Genomic DNA, 18,639 nt, shown 5'->3' with positions numbered 1-18,639 from the left:
TTACCTTTAGAACTAGAACACAAAGCTTATCGAGTCTGTTAGAGAATTAAATAAAGATCCTAAACTTGCAGGTGATAAGAGGTTGCTACAATTAAGTTCTCTAGATGAATGGAGAAGTGAAGCTTATGAAAATGCTAAACTCTTTAAAGAAAAAGTTAAAAAATGGCATGATAGAAGGATCATCAAAAGAGAGTTTAATATTGGGGATAAAGTCCTATTGTATCGGTCTCGTCTCAGATTCTTTGCAAGGAAATTACTCTCGAAATGGGAAGGACCATATGTTGTTGAGGAGGTGTATCGTTCGGGAGCAATTAAAATTAGCTCTCTCCAAGGCAATGCTACGCAAGTGGTGAATGGACAAAGACTCAAGCATTATATCTCGAGTGATTCTTATAATGTTGATGTTGATATTATTCAAGTGGAAACACCGGAGGCTTTCATCAAAGGACAAATTGACCAGTCCGCCAGAACTCGACTTTGAATAGGTAACAGTACTGGTAATGAAAAGTTCGCGATTTACTTTCCGAACAATATTTTTGCTGTTTTTGGAAAATATGAAAAATTACGAGATCGAAACGGAGTGGAAAAGACGCACGAGGGCGTGACACCACAGGCCGGCGCGGGCCCCGGCTGGCCGCGCCGACCTATGGTGGCACCGCCTCGTCGCCCCTTTCCGACTCTGGTTCGACCTGGTACTTTCCGTTTGTTCGAAAATTTTTATTATAAAATCCCCCGGACCCCTGGAGGTCCGTATATCGCTTTCTCGACGTGTTTTGTTTCGAGCTGTTTCGCAGGATCTGTTTTCGGTTTAGAAGCACCATGGTCTCCAAGAACAAGGGCAAGGAGCTTCCGGATGAAGATAATCAAGATCGTGAGTGGAAAGAAGAGGACAAGAGCGTCAAGGAAGAAGTAAAGGAGGATGAAGAGGAAGTCGAAGAAGTTCCGCAAGAGCGCCCGCGCACCACCATTGCAAGCATCGGAGTGGTGTCAGACTCGTTCAACGCCAAGAAGAGCGCACGGATTAGGACCGGAGGAGGACTTCCCCGTCATTACCTAGCTCCAAGGACATCTTCTTCTGGCATTCACCATCCCTTCCGCAATCTAATCTACAATAATCAAATTGAAAGGACCCCCAAGGCAGCATTGCCTAGCAATTGGGATATAGATCGTTCTAACACTGCGGGAAGGACGAAGCCTGAAGCTGAAGGTTGGGGAAATAACTCCAAGAATTGGGACTCGCCGTCGGACATACTTCTTAATCGCGTCGAGCACAATTCGGAGATGATCCGCAACCTTATGTACAAGATCGACGAGCTTCAGGAGCTTGTGGAGAAGCTTGTGAGGAATTCATCACCACCATCGCCAAAGGAGTAATCCATCATCGGTATTGGCATCCCCTTGGTTTGTTCCAAGCTTGGGGGAGTGCCGCGGTATCACATTATCACTACCTTTTACTTTTTACTATCAAGTAGTGTCATATCATGAGTAGGGAAGTTATCGTATAAGATGGGTTGCGGTGTGGAAGTATCTCTCCTTTAGTTTGTCTATGTATCCCTTGGTGTGAGTTATCGTTATGGAATATTAATGAGAAGTCTTATCATCTACATATTGCACACCTTATTTTAGTTTGCAATTTCTACTATATGATTGATCTTGATTTTAGTATTGGTACCACTTTGGGAGCATTGAGTAAATCTATTTGGTTTTGGCAAACTTAGCAATGGTCAATAGCAACAACACTTTGAGTTTAAGAAGAATAGAGGAAATACATGTAGAAGATATTATTATCTTTCTTATCGGTTCTTAGCTTAGTATTCTAAAAGTTAAAACTGTTTGTGCTTACAAGTAAGATGCATGATTGTTTCTATCACATGTATATTTGTTTGTTTCCCTCAACTCCTATGCTTGCTATTTAACCTTGCTAGCCAAAGACCTGTCTTGAGAGGGAATACTTCTCGTGCATCCAAACCTGAACCCAAACCTATGCCATTTGTGTCCACCATATCTACCTACTGCATGGTATTTTCTGCCATTCCAAGTAAATACTTCATGTGCTACCTTTAAACAATTCAAAACTTATTACTTCTTATTTGTGTCAATGTTTTATAGCTCATGAGGAAGTATGTGGTGTTTTATCTTTCAGTCTTGTTAGGCAGCCTCCACTAAAGGACTAGTGGCTTCATCCACTTATCCTATAATTTTGCAATAAGAGCTGGCAACGGGGTTCCCAGCCCCAATTAATCAACTTTCATTAATAATTCTCTTCACATGTTTTGCCCTGATTCATCGGTAAGCAACTTAATTTTGCAATAGACACTCCTCCATGGTATGAGATTGTTGGAAGGCACCCGAGGATTCGGTTAGCCATGGCTTGTGTAAGCAAAGGTTGGGGGGAGTGTCATCCTTAAATAAACTAAAATACATGTGTAAACAAAAAGAGAAGAGGGATGATCTACCTTGCTGGTAGAGATAACGTCCTTCATGGGAGCCGCTCTTTGGAGGTCTGTTTGGCAAGGGGGTTAGAGTACCCGCTACCAGTCGTTGACAACAACAAACACCTCTCAAAACTTTACTTTTATTCTCTTTATATGATTTCAAAGCTGAAAAAGCTCTAGCACATGATTTAATCCCTGCTTCCCTCTGCGAAGGGCATGTCTTTTACTTTATGTTGAGTCAGTAAACCTATTTCCCTCCATCTCAAGCAAGCATTTGAGTTGTTGTGATCAAACTATTATATTGTGATTTGCTTCATCATGTCTTTACTCTTTCTTGCTTAGTACAAGTTTTACCTGAATGAATATAGCTTTGAAAGTCATCAATGATTAATATGATTGAGTATGCAAGTTTACCATAAGCTTTAATATGAGAGCGCTGCTCAATAGATAAGTATAATCTGTTAACTGTTCTCTGACCAAGAACAAAGTTTGCCATCACCAATTATGATTTCTTATGCACTTTTATTTGTGACTACCTTATACTTGTTTCAAGTTGAGTTATATGAGGAAGTTGTTTACTATAATGTCTTGTGTGAATGAATATGATGCTTCTTGTCCGTATTTTGTTTATCGACTCTTCACTCCATAAACATGCGGTCCTGTTTACCGAGTTCAGTTTCGCTTGGGGACAAGCGAAGTCTAAGCTTGGGGGAGTTGATACGTCCAATTTGCATCACTATTTTATATCATAATTTGTTGTTATTCATTGATATATTTCATATTGGGACACAATACTTATGTTATTTCATCTATTTTGCATGTTTCATGATTATTTGGAGATCGAGCACCGGAGCCGGGATTACTGCTGGAAAAAGCACCGTCAGGATGCAATATTTCGGAAGATCAACTGTGGAAGGAAGTTTTACCAAAAATCCTATTTTTCCAGATGACGAAGGAAGCCAGAAGGGGGAGCCAGCTGGACCCATGGTGGGCCCACACCATAGGGCGGCGCGGCCCATGGCCTGGCCGCGCCACCATGTGGTGTGGGGCCCCCTCGGCCTCTTTCGCCTCCTTTTCTTCGCGAAACCCTTCGTCCCGAAGACCTAAGCCACAGAGGAATCCTCACGAAGGGTTACGGCCGCCTCGCGGGGCGGAGAACACCAGAGAGAAAAGAGCTCTCCGGCGGGCGAGGAATCCACCGGGGAAATTCCCTCCCGGAGGGGGAAATCGACGCCATCGTCACCGCCATCGAGCTGGACATCATCTCCATCACCATCATCATCATCTCCACCATCATCACCGCCATCTCCACCGCTGGACATCGTCACCGCTGTAGCAATTTGGGTTTGATCTTGATTGTTTGATAGGGGAAACTCTCCCGATACTGATTTCTACTTGTTGTTGATGCTATTGAGTGAAACCATTGAACCAAGGTTTATGTTCAGATTGTTATTCATCATCATATCACCTCTGATCATGTTCCATATGATGTCTCGTGAGTAGTTCGTTTAGTTCTTGAGGACATGGGTGAAGTCTAAATGTTAGTAGTGAACTATGGTTGAGTAATATTCAATGTTATGATATTTAAGTTGTGGTGTTATTCTTCTAGTGGTGTCGTGTGAAAGTCAACTACACGACACTTCACCATTTATGGGCCTAGGGGAATGCATCTTGTACTCGTTTGCCAATTGCGGGGTTGCCGGAGTGACGAAACCTAAACCCCCGTTGGTATATCGATGCGAGGAGGGATCGCGAGGATCTCGAGTTTAAGGTCTGTGGTTAGATTTATCTTAATTACTTTCTTGTAGTTGCGGATGCTTGCAAGGGGTATAATCACAAGTATGTATTAGTCCTAGGAAGGGCGGTACATTAGCATAGGTTCACCCACACAACACTTATCAAAACAATGAAGATTAATCAACTGTATGTAGCGAAAGCACTAGACTAAAATCCCGTGTGTCCTCGAGAACGTTTGGTCATTATAAGTAAACAAACCGGCTTGTCCTTTGTGCTAAAAAGGATTGGGCCACTCGCTGCAATTATTTCTCTCGCATTTTACTTACTTGTACTTTATTCATCTGTTACATCAAAACCCCCGAATACTTGTCTGTGAGCATTTACAGTGAATCCTTCATCAAAACTGCCTGTCAACACCTTCTGCTCCTCGTTGGGATCGACATTCTTACTTATCGAAGATACTACGATACACCCCCTATACTTGTGGGTCATCAGGGACCGACCTGCCAACAGCGTCCTCATCGTTTCAAAGGGGGCAAGAGATCAAAAGAAAAAGGCAAATAGCCAGAAATTAGGGGTAAAAAATAACTCCAAGAAAGGAAACTTTTATTGTTCGTAGAGGATGACATGCGGGACCCATGAGCTAGCAGCTTACTCAACGTTTCAAAGGCGGCATGAGATCGAAAGAAAAAGGCAAGTGACAAAATATCAGGAGCCAAAGAAAAAGGCAAGTGACAAAAACTTTATTGTACATAGAGGATGACATGCGGGTCCCAATTAGCAGCAGCGGTCTCAACGTTTCAAATGCGGCTTGAGATCAAAAGAAAAAGAAAGTTGATTGTACATAGAGGATGAAATGCGGGTCCCATGAGTCAGCAGCTTACTCAACGTTTCCAAGGCGGCAGGGGATCAAAAGGAAAAGGAAATAGCCAAAAATCAGAGGGTGAAAAAAACCCAAGAAAATAAACTTTTATAGCACATAGAGGATGACATGCGGGTCCCATGAGCCAGCAGGTTCATCAACGTTTCAAACGTGGCATGAGATCGAAAGAAAAAGGCAAGTGACCAAATATCAGGAGCCAAAAATAATTCAAGAAAACAAACTTGAGTGTACATAGAGGATGACATGCGGGTCCCATTTAGCAGCAGCGGTATCACCGTTTGAGAGGCTGCACGAGATCGAAAGAAAAAGGCAAGTGACCAAATATCAGGAGCCAAAAATAATTCAAGAAAAGAAACTTGATTGTACATAGAGGATGACATGCGGGTCCCATTTAGCAGCAGCGGTATCACCGTTTGAGAGGCTGCACGGGATCGAAAGAAAAAGGCAAGTGACCAAATATGAGGTTCCAAAAAAATCCTAGAAAAGAAAGTTTTATAGTACATAGAGGATGACATGCGGGTCCCATTTAGCAGCAGCGGTCTCACCGTTTGAGAGGCGGCAGGGGATCGAAAGAAAAAGGTAAGTGACCAAATATGAGGTGCCAAAAAAATCCAAAAAAAGAAAGTTTTATAGTACATAGAGGATGACATGCGGGTCCCATTTAGCAGCAGCGGTATCACCGTTTGAGAGGCGGCAGGGGATCGAAAGAAAAAGGCAAGTGACCAAATTTGAGGTGCCAAAAAAACTCCAAGAAAAGAAAGTTGATTGCTCATAGAGGATGACATGCAGGTCCCAATTAGCAGCAGCGTTCTCAACGTTTCCAAGGCGGCAAGGGATCAAAAGAAAAAGGAAGTAGCCAGAAATCAGGGGGTCAAAAAAATCCAAGAATAGAAAGAAATTTGGTTCATAGAGGATGACATGCGGGACCCATGATCCTGCATCGTAAACGGCTCGATCGGAGAGCGTTGAACGAGATGGCGCGATCGCGAAACAAAACAATGCCAGAGAGGCTGCCATCTGGGCCCTACATCCCTCGGCGGTGCGGATTTGCGTTGACTCGGCCGGCGAACCCGAGAATTCGAGATGCACCACGTCCCGGGCCACCATACGCAACGTTTTGGCCGTTTTCGTCGGGCTAGGTGGCCTCAAAAATGAGAAAAAAAACGTTTTGACATGCACAATGGACAAACCCAAAATCGTCGGCCATGGTACACCAGCAACCACGGCGCGACTTCAACTTCGTCGGCCATGGCAACTTTTCTTGTAGTGCCATGCTTCCCTCTGCGAAGGGCCATTCTTCTACTTTATTGTTGAGTCAGTTTACCTACTTCTTTCTATCTTAGAAGCAAACACTTGTGTGAACTGTGTGCATTGATTCTTACATGTTTACCTATTGCACTTGTTATATTACTTTGTGTTGACAATTATCCATGAGATATATATGTTGAAGTTGAAAGCAACCGCTGAAACTTATATCTTCCTTTGTGTTGCTTCAAAGCTTTTTACTAAGAATTTATTGCTTTATGAGTAACTCTTATGCAAGTCTTATTGATGTTTGTCTTGAAATTATTATTCATGAAAAGTCTTTGCTATATGAATTAGTTGTTTACTCATTTTCTTCACCATTGCTTCGAATCGTTGCATTCATCTCATATGCTTTACAATAGTATTGATCAAGATTATGATAGCATGTCACTTCAGAAATTATCTTTGTTATTGTTTACCTACTCGAGGGCGAGTAGGAACTAAGCTTGGGGATGCTTGATACGTCTCCAACGTATCTATAATTTCTGATGTTCCATGCTTGTTTTATGACAATACCTACATGTTTTATACACACTTTATGTCATATTTATGCGTTTTCCGGAACTAACCTATTGACGAGATGCCGAAGTGCCAGTTCCTGTTTTCTGCTGTTTTTGGTTTCAGAAATCCTAGTAAGGAAATATTCTCGGAATTGGACGAAATCAACGCCCAGCATCTTATTTTTCCCGGAAGGTTCCAGAGCACCGAAGAAGGACCAGAGAGGAGCCAGGGGGGCCCACACGCCAGGGTGGCGCGGCCAAGGGGTGGGGCGCGCCCCCTATTGTGTGGCCCCACCAGGGCCCCTCCGAGGCTGCCCTTCCGCCTACTTAAGGACTCCGTCGCGAAAACCCTAAACCGATAAGCCACGATACGAGAAAAGTTCCAGAGCCGCCGCCATCGCGAAGCCAAGATTCGGGGGACAGAAGTCTCTGTTCCGGCACACCGCCGGGACGGGGAAGTGCCCCCGGAAGGCATCTCCATCGACACCACCTCCATCTCCATCGCCGCTGCTGTCTCCTATGATGAGGAGGGAGTAGTTCTCCCCCGAGGCCGAGGGCTCTACCGTAGCTATGTGGTTCATTTCTCTCTTTGTGATCTAGTTGAATATCATCTATGTGCTACTCTAGTGATGTTATTAAAGTAGTCTATTCCTCCTCCATGATGTAATGTTGACAGTGTGTGCATCATGTAGTACTTGGCATAGGTTATGATTGTAATCTCTTGTAGATTATGAAGTTAACTATTACTATGATAGTATTGATGCGATCTATTCCCCCTTTCATAGCCCGACGGTGACAGTGTGCATGCTATGTTAGTACTCGGTATGATTGCAATGGTCTATCATGCACTCTAAAGGTTACTTAAATATGAACTCCGAATGTTGTGGAGCTTGTTAACTCCGGCTTGAGGGAGCTCTTGTAGCCCTACCCAATGAATGGTGTTTGTTATCCAACAAGAGAGTGTAGAGTAGTTTCAGTTATGTGATCAATGCTGAGAGTGTCCACTAGTGAAAGTAGGATCCCTAGGCCTTACTTCCGAACATCGAATCTCCGTTTACTTACTGTTCTGTTGCATGTTTACTCGCTGCCATATTTTATTCAGATTGTTATTACCGCTCATATACATCCATATCACTTGTATTTCACTATCTCTTCGCCGAACTAGTGCACCTATACATCTGACAAGTGTATTAGGTGTGTTGGGGACACAAGAGACTTCTTGTATCGTAATTGCAGGGTTGCTTGAGAGGGATATTTTTGTCCTCTACCTCCCTGAGTTCGATAAACCTTGGGTGATTCACTTAAGGGAAACTTGCTGCTGTTCTACAAACCTCTGCTCTTGGAGGCCCAACACTGTCTACGGGAATAGAAGCGTGCGTAGACATCAAGCATCATCATCATCATCTCCACCACCGACACCGTCATCTCCACCGCTGCACCTCGTCTCCGCTGTAACATCTAGGGTTGAATCTTGATTATTTCATAGGGGAAACTCTCCCGGTGTTGATTACTCATTGTTATTGATGCTATTGAGTGAAATCATTGAATCAAGGTTTATGTTCAGATTGTTATTCATCATCATATCACCTCTGATCATGTTCCATATGATGTCTTGTGAGTAGTTCGTTTAGTTCTTGAGGACATGGGTGAAGTCTAAATGTTAGTAGTGAACTATGTTGAGTAATATTTAATGGTTGGATATTTAAGTTGTGGTGTTATTCTTCTAGTGGTGTCATGTGAACGTCAACTACATGATACTTCACCTTTATGGGCCTAGGGGAATGCATCTTGTATTCGTTTGCTAATTGTGGGGTTGCCGGAGTGACAGCAACCTGAAACCCCGTTGGTATATCGATGCATGAGGGATAGCAGGATCTCAGAGTTTAAGGATGTGGTTAGATTTATCTTAATTACTTTCTTGTATTTGCGGATGCTTGCAAGGGGTTTAATCATAAGTATGTATTAGTCCTAGGAAGGGCGGTGCATTAGCATAGGTTCACCCACACAACACTTATCAAAACAATGAAGATTAATCAACTATATGAAGCGAAAGCACTAGACTAAATTCCCGTGTGTCCTCAAGAACGTTTGGTCATCATAAGTAAACAAACCGGCTTGTCCTTTGTGCTAAAAAGGATTGGACCACTTGCTGCAGTTATTATTCTCGCATTTTACTTGTATTTTATTTATCTGCTATATCAAAACCTCCTGAAAAATTATCTGTGAGCATTTACAGTGAATCCTTCATCGAAACTGCTTGTCAACACCTTCTGCTCCTCGTTGGGTTCGACACTCTTATTTATCGAAAGTACTACGATACACCCCCTATACTTGTGGGTCATCAATCGACGCACGTGTCGGCATGCCGATCGTGTCGCCGGTCTGGTTCGGCGGGCTGCCGAGCGCTTTTACCAGCCATTTCAGTGGCCGGACTGACCCACTGGTCTGTGCATCGGTTGGTCTGGTGAGAGCTTTGGCACTGCCGACTCATAGGAAACTCTCAAAACAGCTAGTTTCCCCCTTGGACTATAAATATCCCTTCTTCCACACCGAGGACCTTGAAAAGCTTGCTTCCTTGAAAAGCTTGCTTCCTCTCCTTTCCCACAGACCATCTCCGACAACGACGCCCGCTGGGTTGATCTGTTCTCGTCGACACCAGTGTCGACCACGACATCAGACTCGTCCGATGTCAAGTTGTTAGATTAGGTTTATTTTTATCTCCACTATTTTGTAAAATATGAACTATCTATATTTCATGTTCTATCTAAACTAGTTTTGTCCTATTTTCTAGATCTTATTGGGGGCGCAATTTTCAGCCCGTTTGGTTTACTAGGCTCCTCCGCGTTGTTGCATAGCACGGTTCTTAAAACAACGTTTTGCTAGCATATGAAGGAACGACCGAATTGGCCGTTTGCAGTGGGCTTGTCCCTCTTCCTAGGTAGACTACCTTTCGCTCACTCTCCCTTAAACTACTACACACACACTCTTGAAATCAACACAACTATACTCCAAATCAAAAATAAGTTTTATATGAAAAAGATGCGTGTCGATGATATGAATCAATTTCGACAATCCGTTTCGTGTTCTTCAGTCGTAAATCGTAAATTTCGTGTATAAAGTTTTTGAGAGAATTTTGTCAAATTCGTCACACACGCTCAACCGTTGGAAAATTCCTTCAAGGAGTAGGTTCACCTCACCATTTTGCATGACCCTCGTGTTGAAAGGTTTTTGTTTCAGTTGACATAGGCGGATAGATAAATGACTCGCTAGTATAGTGTAATTCGTACATACGTGTGAGTATATTTTGTAGTGCTATTGCTCAACTTCTCACTTGCAATTTTCATGGACGGCGACGTGATGATGATAGGTGAAAAGTGAGAGGTGATAATCCATGGTGGTGGCCATTCTCGTCGTTGGTAGCGGCGTGGCATCAGGCTTCGTGGTCGGCGACGTGGTGCTTTGATTAGCGTGAGCGATGGTGTCAAGGTGATGTTCATCTTTGTGGTCGGTGACATTATGATGCTTGTGACCGGCATGACTGGCGGTGTTATGGTGGTGTTTGGCGATGTCGTGATGCTTGTGACCGGCATGAACGGCGGTGCCATGGTGGTGTAAGGCTTCGTGATTGTTACAAAACCGCGCAAATAAAAGTAGATCAAACGAAGAACAAGAACACAGATTTTTACGTGAAAAACCCAAACGGGAAAAACCACGAAACGCACGGCGGCGCTCTCACTATAATTGGAGGAGTATTACAATACACGAGAGGACAAACCCTCTACGTGCTATCAATATGGAGAAACTCTCCCTCACATATATTCTATGACTACCTGGGACTATATATAGGGGCAAACAACTCTCTTTCTTGGGGAATACGAAATAGAGTTGTAGATGTGCTAGCACGGTTGACACGCCGTAGTCCGTTAGGACTCCTTCCATAGTACAACAGGTAAACAGATTTCGGATCACAATACAACAAACTCCACCTTGAGCCGAAATCCCTTGCAACAGTCATAGATAGCATCAACTCCTCAACTAAAGTCATCACAAGTAAAACCTTGTGCCTTGAAACGTCCATAGGACTTATAAACTTCTCATGAAGTCAAATTGAGCAAATTAATCTTGGGTCATCCAGAAAAGAACACAGCTGTCAACAAAGCAGACGAACGAACTTGGGTCTCCCATAAGATCCAATTAAAGTCTGAGTCTGTGCCACTGACCTCCAAAAACTAAAACTGCTCAACCATGAAATGGCATAAGTCATTATATTTCCTGTGGTGCCTGAACGAGCGCATAGCTCATAGTGCAACATCTTCGTGCACATAACATTGTGAAGAACTCATCTCATGGAATCTGAACGTGCTACAACCTGAAAGCACAAACCTCGGCAAACATACTCATGCAAGAGCATCTGGTACGAAGGACATCACGTACACCAAAAACTGCCGATTTGTAATGGCTAATGAAAATCCATGTCATGGTCAAAAACTGTCTCTGTAGAACAATTGTCGGATGAAGGAACCTCAACATGCAATGTAGCATCAACTCTGCAATAGACCCCTCTTGAAAGAGCATAGACAACTGAATTGCACTGAAACTTACAGTAATAAGTGTTGTAGTATCTAGCAGAAAACAATCTCCACTTGCACCTCAAAATAATCCTCATCACTAACTTAAGTAACAAAGCAAAACCTTCACATGCATAACAACAAAAACTCGGAGAGCAAAGAGTATAATGCTGGCTACCAACAGGCAATAAAGATTACCTCCTCCATATTTTTTTTCTGATATCTGAATTGTGTTCTTCATATAATTGCAGCAACATAACATCTGAACTTGCATCTATCATATCTCCTGACAGGTCATAATCCAACAAACTCCACCTTAAACTAAAAAATATTAAAACGATGATCTTATGACAACCATCAAACATAGGTGGAATCCTTTTATTTCTCCTGGCTAGTCCAAACAGCAATACGTTTATTTCCAAAATTATCCAGTGCATCCTCTAAATTGGCTTGCGCCAACAAACGCTCGCATCTTCACTTGTCATATGAGAAATCCTTGTGTCATGATCCAACAACGAAAGACTGTACTTCATGGTAGATAAACTGTAGACACAAGGTAGTACAAGTCGAAGAAAAAATTCTTTGTAGAACCAAACTGCAGAGCAAAACTTAGAAAGGTAGCATCTGATTTTATCTTGGAGGGACCTAGCAATACGGAGAGCCGAAAAATAAATCTGAACTAGTACTTCTCTGCAACTTTACGTAAACAGCAATAGCAGAATCTGATAGCTTTTTGATACCCTGCCTCGGGACTTGATCGAGTTGGCTGATCGATCTGATATGCTTCACGTTATGTGTCCTTCAATCAATCTGGTACTCCAAGGGTGATTCACGCGCAGCTTCTCGTACGGAATCAATACCGACTAGAGAATATACAGCGACGGATCAGAACGACAGATCAGAAGTGATACCTGATTGGGGTTGCACACGGACGGAAACAGCAAAACAGGGATGTCAATCTCGGCGGCTTGAGGCGATGGGCGAGGCCACTCGCCAGATCGTTGCGAAAAACAAATCGCTAAAAGTGACGCTGCCGCCGAAACTCGATCTGTAGATCTGATCTCACGGAATCACAACCGTGGCGAAGCTGCATGATGCCAAAGACTGCGACGTCTGTTGATCCAAACAATGTTGCACGGTGCTGCCCGGGAGCGCAGCGGAAAGTCTCCCGGGCAGCAGATCGATCTTGAAGCCTGAAGCTCTGATACCACTTGTTACAAAACCGCGTAAATAAAAATAGATCAAACGAAGAACAAGAACACAAATTTTTACGTGGAAAATCCAAACGAGAAAAACCACGAAACGCACGGCGGCGCTTTTACTATAATTGGAGGAGTATTACAATACACGAGAGGACACACTAGTGGAGAAGAGGCCTTTGGTCCCAACCAAATGTCCCAGTGCAGAACCAAACCGGGACTAATGTGGGCATTGGTCCCGGTACGTTTTGCTCAGGGCGACCCCTCTAGCCCAGAGCTTGTCCAGTAGTGGCCTTTGGACCCGGTTTGTAATACAAACCGGGATTAAAGGGTCCACGGCAGGGCGCGGCAGGCCGTGTCAGGCGTGGGAAACCTTTAGTCCCGGTTTGTAATACAAACCGGGTCCAAAGCCCCCTCCGGACCCGGTTTGTGTTACAAACCGGGACAAGGTCCCCAATCCGGCTATATTACCTTGCCCTGCCCAAGTGTGAGCCACACTTGGCCATTTTTTCACTTTCTTCACAAGAGGGGTGTATTGCTCTCCTCTCTTCTTCACATGCACAAGAGGTGTTTGATGAAATGCTTAAGAGGATTTGCCACTTGAGTTTACACAAATCAAGCCACACTTAACTTGTTTTTTTCTTCTTCATCGAGGTTAACAACTTTATCCTTTTCATCTGTAATTGATAAAATGCATGTGTATATATATATCGTGATGTTCTGTAATGGTTTTAATCAGCTAAATTATATCATGCAGATGAATCGGCAATGGATGTACATTGACCGACGGTTTGACGAGTTCACTTCGGGTCTGGATAATTTTATGGCCGTGGCGGAGGCAAACAAACATGGTGGCTTCATGTATTGTCCATGTGTGAACTGCAAGAATACCGTAAATTACGCTCACTCGAGTCTCATTCACAGCCACCTTCTGCGATCCGGTTTCATGCCCAGTTACTATTGTTGGACCAAGCACGGAGAAAGAGGGGTTATGATGGAAGACAATGAAGAAGAGGAAGAGGATGATGACGGTTATCCCAATTTCCCTGAATACGATGATACTGCAGAAGGCAATGAAGACAATGAAGTAGAAGATCAAGAGGCACTAGATGAGCCTACTGATGATGATCTTGGTCGGGCCATTGCTGATGCAAGGAGAGAATGTGAAACTGAAAAGGAAAGTTTGGCCTTCGACAAGATGATAGAAGATCACAACAAATTGTTATACCCAACTTGCGAAGATGGCCATAAAAAGCTAGGCAGACACTCTGGAATTGTTGCAATGGAAGGCGGAGAACGGTGTCACCGACTCGGGATTTGGAAAGTTGTCGACAATAATTAAGAGGAAGCTTCCAAGGGGCAACGAATTGCCCGCCAGTACGTACGAAGCGAAGAAGATTGTCTCGCCCTCTAGGATTAGATGTGCAAAAGATACATGCATGCATTAATGACCGCATCCTCTACCGCGATGAGTACGAGAATTTGGATGCATGTCCGGTGTGCACTGCATTGCGGTATAAGATCGGACGAGATGACCCTGGTGATGTTGAGGGCGAGCGCCCCAAGAAGAGGGTTCTGCCAAGGTTATGTGGTATGCTCCTATAATACCACGAGCTGAAACGCTTGTTCGGAAATAAAGAGCACGCTAGGTTGTTGCGATGGCACAAAGAAGACCGTAAGAAAGACGTGATGTTGAGGCACCCTGCCGATGGATCCCAATGGAGAAAAATCGATAGAGAGTTCCCAAACTTTGCACAGGATGCAAGGAACTTAAGGTTTGGTCTAAGTACGGATGGCATGAATCCTTTTGGAGAGCGGAGCTGCAGCCATAGCACCTGGCCTGTGACTCTTTGTATATATAACCTTCCTCCTTGGTTGTGCATGAAGCGGAAGTTCATTATGATGCCAGTGCTCATACAAGGCCCGAAGCAACCCGGGAACGACATTGATGTGTACAAACCCTCTACGTGCTATCAACAGGGGCGGAGCTACCAATCTGGCATGGTTTGGCGGCCACCATACCTTAAAATTTGCGTGAATACTAGGTATGTATTTTCTTTTTCGTGTTAAAGTCTTCCGCCCTCATCGATCTGTTGGGATCACTGCAAACTACAATTCAAGACTTCCAGTTGAAAACGATCGAACCCGTAAGTCGTCAGTTCCGTGTTGGGCCTGGTCACCTGGTGACTCTTGGGCCTTGTCGGTGATGCCTTTGGTTGAGCCTGTGCGCCATAGCTCATCACGCCTCCAGTTTACAACAAAGACGAATTGACGAATATAGATCCTGCCGATAACTTCTCTGTTCTGAAATCGCGGAAACCCTTGATCGTGCGGAGTGGAGGCGCAGACGCAGCAGGCAGCCAGCAAGCACATAATCGCAGCTGCCGGACCACGAGATGATGCTGGTGGTGCGAGTAAGTCTATCTGGATATGGCACCCAAGAAGAAGAGCAAGTAGATAATCAAGGTGTATTTGATTTCGAAACTGAAATTCACTTCAAATTCTGAAACCAATCTTGACCCGTTGACAGAAATAAGCACCATTAAGAATACTATAGCGGTCTAGCATTTTTCAATGATTATTGATTAGTGAGGTATTTTGAATGCAAACTTTATTTTAACATTGTGAAATTAGATTGTGCATGAACACAAAGTAATATTTATCAAGCGGAGTCTTGCATTTCGATTGTGCATGAACACAAATTGACTCCGCCACACCTCAAAAAATTTCCTGCCTCCGCCACTGGCTATCAATATGGAGAAACTCTCCCTCACATATATTCTATGACTACCTGGACTATATATAGGGGCAAACTACTCTCTTTCTTGGGGAACACAAAATAGAGTTATACATGTGCTACGTCTAGCATGGTTGGCACGCCGTAGTCCGTTAGGACTCCTTCCCGCTCGCGTGACGCTGCTTGTGATACTTGTGATGGGCGAGGTATGGTCATGTTAAATATGAAGCTAAGAATAGCATGCGACCAACCAAACAATAGGCCTATTTTCTACATTCGATGTGAAAAAATAGCTTCGTAGACCACCAGCAATAAAACTTTTCTAGGTTAGAGAACGCTGTATATTCGAGGCAGTGAGACGCGAGAGAGATTCCCAAACGCGTCCCAGGAAAGAAAGAAGAACCACATCGACCATCCCGCCAGACACCAGACTCGGTCACGTAGGGTGTCGAGCCCTATGGGCCGTATCGGATATCTACGCCCAATATGCAGGTCGTTTAGAGCCCAGCTGTGTGAATGAGACAGCTGATATAACAATCCGTATCCAGCCCAAGTTTACAATGGAAATCAGAGTCCACGGCGAAGGATACTCCGCACCGCAGGCTCCACCTAAACCCTAACCCAGCAATTGCTCGCTATATAACTGCCCCTCCACAGAGATCCTATCATCGCCGCCAAAGAGAAGCCCTCCCAGCCTCCAGAGTCAAGCCTACTCGCCCCATCACGATCTCTCCCATGTTCGCACGGCAAGATCTTTTGTCTTCGTTTGATTTCTTTGCACCTTTTGCATCATGTGATGGCAGTGACGATTTGCAAATATTCAAGCTCAACAGACCAAATCACAGGTCTTCTCTTTGTTTTGAGTTGATTTGTATGCCGATTATCCCGCTGAACCGAGCCATCTGATACCTATTTTTTCTTCTCCGGATCTGTGTTTTTGCTTCTTTTCGCGCTGTAATTTTACTTGGGAGGACGATGTTGCGATGAGGATAACAAGCTCCCTCTTCTGAAAGCATTGACGACAATCGCCGGCAGAATCGAACCTAATAAACATTGCCACCACTGAGTAACTAGTCGCTTCCTCCAATTTTTGCTGGCCCTTTGATTGTTCATTTGCCTTCCCCCCCTTCGCATCTACAAGATCTATTTGGATAGTGAGGAGGTAATTATGCATAATCCAACACTTGATCCGAGGTCGGCTTGAGCCGGCCGTATGATGTCATCTTTGCATCTGAATCCATATGAGATCAGTGTTTTTGGTTTACTGTTTTCGCTTTTGCTTGATTTCTTCAGTATCAGGGGATGAAACCTTGAAACAATCTTAGGACACCTTCTGACACAGTGCCTATTTTCCTGTGAATGAGAAGGAATTTATATTCTGATGATACTACATCTTTTGTTCTGTCGATTTGATAGTTCTTTTAATCAGCAGTTTGAAGCCCATGATGATTAGCTTTATGTTGGAATTACCGTCAGATTCTGCATGACGATATTTTTGCGGCTTTCTGAGGCATTAAGTCATTTCTTTTTTCCATTTTACTCTCTTTCTAATTTATTTTTAATTTTGGTAAAATATTCCATCTTACATAATCCTGTTGAGGAGCTCGGACCATAGGAAGTGCCGTATGACACTGTAAACAACAGCTGCTTCTGTCCACTGCAAGTGTCCTGCCTTTGACCATTACCTTTGTGGTTTGGTCTAGGCTGGAATCCTCATTTGCACCTGGTTTGATTCAGCTGTGTGCGTGATTTTAAGCGGGTCACTGAGGGGATTCTATGTAAGTCTGATTGCTCTGCTATTTATGTTTACTATATCTCTACCTGAGGCCTGATGCCACGTCTCTGGTAGCTATGAGTTCAGACCGAAATGCTATGATTGGACCAAAATAGAGATGCATGTCGTTTGACATGTTGATAGGAACTTGTTACTGCATTTCAGTCGGTTAACAGAGCCTTTAATTGTGATTACATTCTTCTGTAATAACAAACAAATTTAGTTGGTAGTTTATTTGACCCTGGGGTATGATATGGCGATGATGATGAACTTTAGGCTTGTTTCTCAAAACATTTGCAGTTGCCGCCTAAGAGCTTTTTCTCTGCCAGGATTGAGAGCTAATGCTGCTAATTCCTTCCTTGGATGTCTGAGCCATGATATTATCCCCAGTTCATATTATTCATTGGTTCGATCTTCATGTTTTGTAATTGTTGCATTGCAAATGATGATAATTTTAAGGCTTGTTTCTCAAAACATTCGCAGTTGCCGCCTAAGAGCTTTCGCCCTGCCAGGCTTGAGAGCTAATGCTGCTAGATCCTTCCTTGGATGTCTGATGCAATGCTTTATGAATATCTAGTTTTACATGTAAGTTGTACTTTTTTTTCATTTTCTTACATCAATCATCTGTTTTGAATGCCTGTTGGTGATCAATCTGAACCTTGGATGTATGGCTACATATACATTGAGTGAACTTTCAATGCTGTTCAAATCATCTGCAAGGAGAGCTGCATCCCCCTCAGCTGGAGCAGTTCAACATGGAGTGAACTTTCGATGAGATTGGCTTCTGCCTGTTACCGTTCATAACTTGAGATGCTCTGTCAGAGCGGCATGTTTGAAACAGATTCTCCTATGGTGGAACAGGCTGACACGGCTGAATACTTTTATAATGTCCATGCGTGTTGCTATATTATGGAAATTAACTTCAGTTTTTCTTGGTTTCTACAAACTGTAATCTGCTCCTTGTCTTAAAAGGACTTGCGTCTAATGGGATTGTTTAGTGTGTCTAGTGTTATGATGGTTCTTTATAACACATTTCTAGATGATGGGCCTAGTGTTATGATGTCCAGATAACGAGAGTGCATACATCAAATGGTTCACAAGGTCAGGGTAAGTATCCCTCAAAAAAAAAAAACAAGGTCAGGGTAAGTTTATATTACGAAACTTCAGGCTCCACCGAACTTATTGGAACTATCTTTTCAGCCTTGAATCGAAGGGAATTGAATCCTTACCATTGAGTTAGCCATTGTGATAATGGAAAACATCATTGTATGAGAAGATAAATTTGGCTTGTGTTTTGGAAGCAACCAGCTGTGTCCCTGAACAAAATTTCAGATATAAACTTGCATTACATAGATTTGAACGAAATTTGAACTAATTTAAACTAAACCCTAATCTTGTGGCTGCTAGAGGCGAGTGCGATGAGGAAGGCGCCGATCTCGCCGGCCCTGACGAGGAAGAGTTGGAGGAGGATGAGTACGTCCTCCTTGGTTGCGAGCGTGCT

The 18,639-nt window shown here is 43.5% G+C and overlaps 1 long non-coding RNA gene, 8 other non-coding genes and 1 pseudogene across 9 annotated transcripts; all 10 read left to right on the top strand.

Moving 5' to 3' along the window:
• Window positions 1-16,159: 16,159 nt before the first annotated feature.
• Window positions 16,160-16,267, top strand: LOC124693914. The gene has a single exon (XR_007000358.1). It is a non-coding gene; the product is annotated as a small nucleolar RNA Z107/R87 (small nucleolar RNA).
• Window positions 16,268-16,337: 70 nt separating this feature from the next.
• On the top strand, window positions 16,338-16,434 carry LOC124693680. Its single transcript, XR_007000147.1, has one exon. It is a non-coding gene; the product is annotated as a small nucleolar RNA R30/Z108 (small nucleolar RNA).
• A 78-nt stretch (window positions 16,435-16,512) lies between these two features.
• Window positions 16,513-16,605, top strand: LOC124693934. Its single transcript, XR_007000375.1, has one exon. It is a non-coding gene; the product is annotated as a small nucleolar RNA snoR31 (small nucleolar RNA).
• Window positions 16,606-16,655: 50 nt separating this feature from the next.
• Window positions 16,656-16,753, top strand: LOC124693907. Its single transcript, XR_007000351.1, has one exon. It is a non-coding gene; the product is annotated as a small nucleolar RNA snoR31/Z110/Z27 (small nucleolar RNA).
• A 47-nt stretch (window positions 16,754-16,800) lies between these two features.
• Window positions 16,801-16,881, top strand: LOC124693924. Its single transcript, XR_007000368.1, has one exon. It is a non-coding gene; the product is annotated as a small nucleolar RNA snoR77Y (small nucleolar RNA).
• Window positions 16,882-16,953: 72 nt separating this feature from the next.
• LOC124693889 lies at window positions 16,954-17,137 on the top strand. The gene has a single exon (XR_007000334.1). It is a non-coding gene; the product is annotated as a small nucleolar RNA Z112 (small nucleolar RNA).
• Window positions 17,138-17,189: 52 nt separating this feature from the next.
• Window positions 17,190-17,337, top strand: LOC124693937 (annotated as a pseudogene).
• Window positions 17,338-17,392: 55 nt separating this feature from the next.
• LOC124693656 lies at window positions 17,393-17,513 on the top strand. Its single transcript, XR_007000126.1, has one exon. It is a non-coding gene; the product is annotated as a small nucleolar RNA SNORD14 (small nucleolar RNA).
• LOC124692468 lies at window positions 17,468-18,329 on the top strand. Its single transcript, XR_006999518.1, has 2 exons — window positions 17,468-18,239; window positions 18,275-18,329. It is a non-coding gene; the product is annotated as an uncharacterized LOC124692468 (long non-coding RNA).
• Window positions 17,576-17,696, top strand: LOC124693651. Its single transcript, XR_007000121.1, has one exon. It is a non-coding gene; the product is annotated as a small nucleolar RNA SNORD14 (small nucleolar RNA).
• Window positions 18,330-18,639: the final 310 nt, after the last annotated feature.

The sequence above is a fragment of the Lolium rigidum genome, chromosome 2 (genome assembly GCF_022539505.1).
Source record: "Lolium rigidum isolate FL_2022 chromosome 2, APGP_CSIRO_Lrig_0.1, whole genome shotgun sequence".
Taxonomy (NCBI): domain Eukaryota; kingdom Viridiplantae; phylum Streptophyta; class Magnoliopsida; order Poales; family Poaceae; genus Lolium; species Lolium rigidum.
Note: the sequence above shows the minus strand (reverse complement) of the source record. Positions and strands in the feature narration are given on the sequence as shown.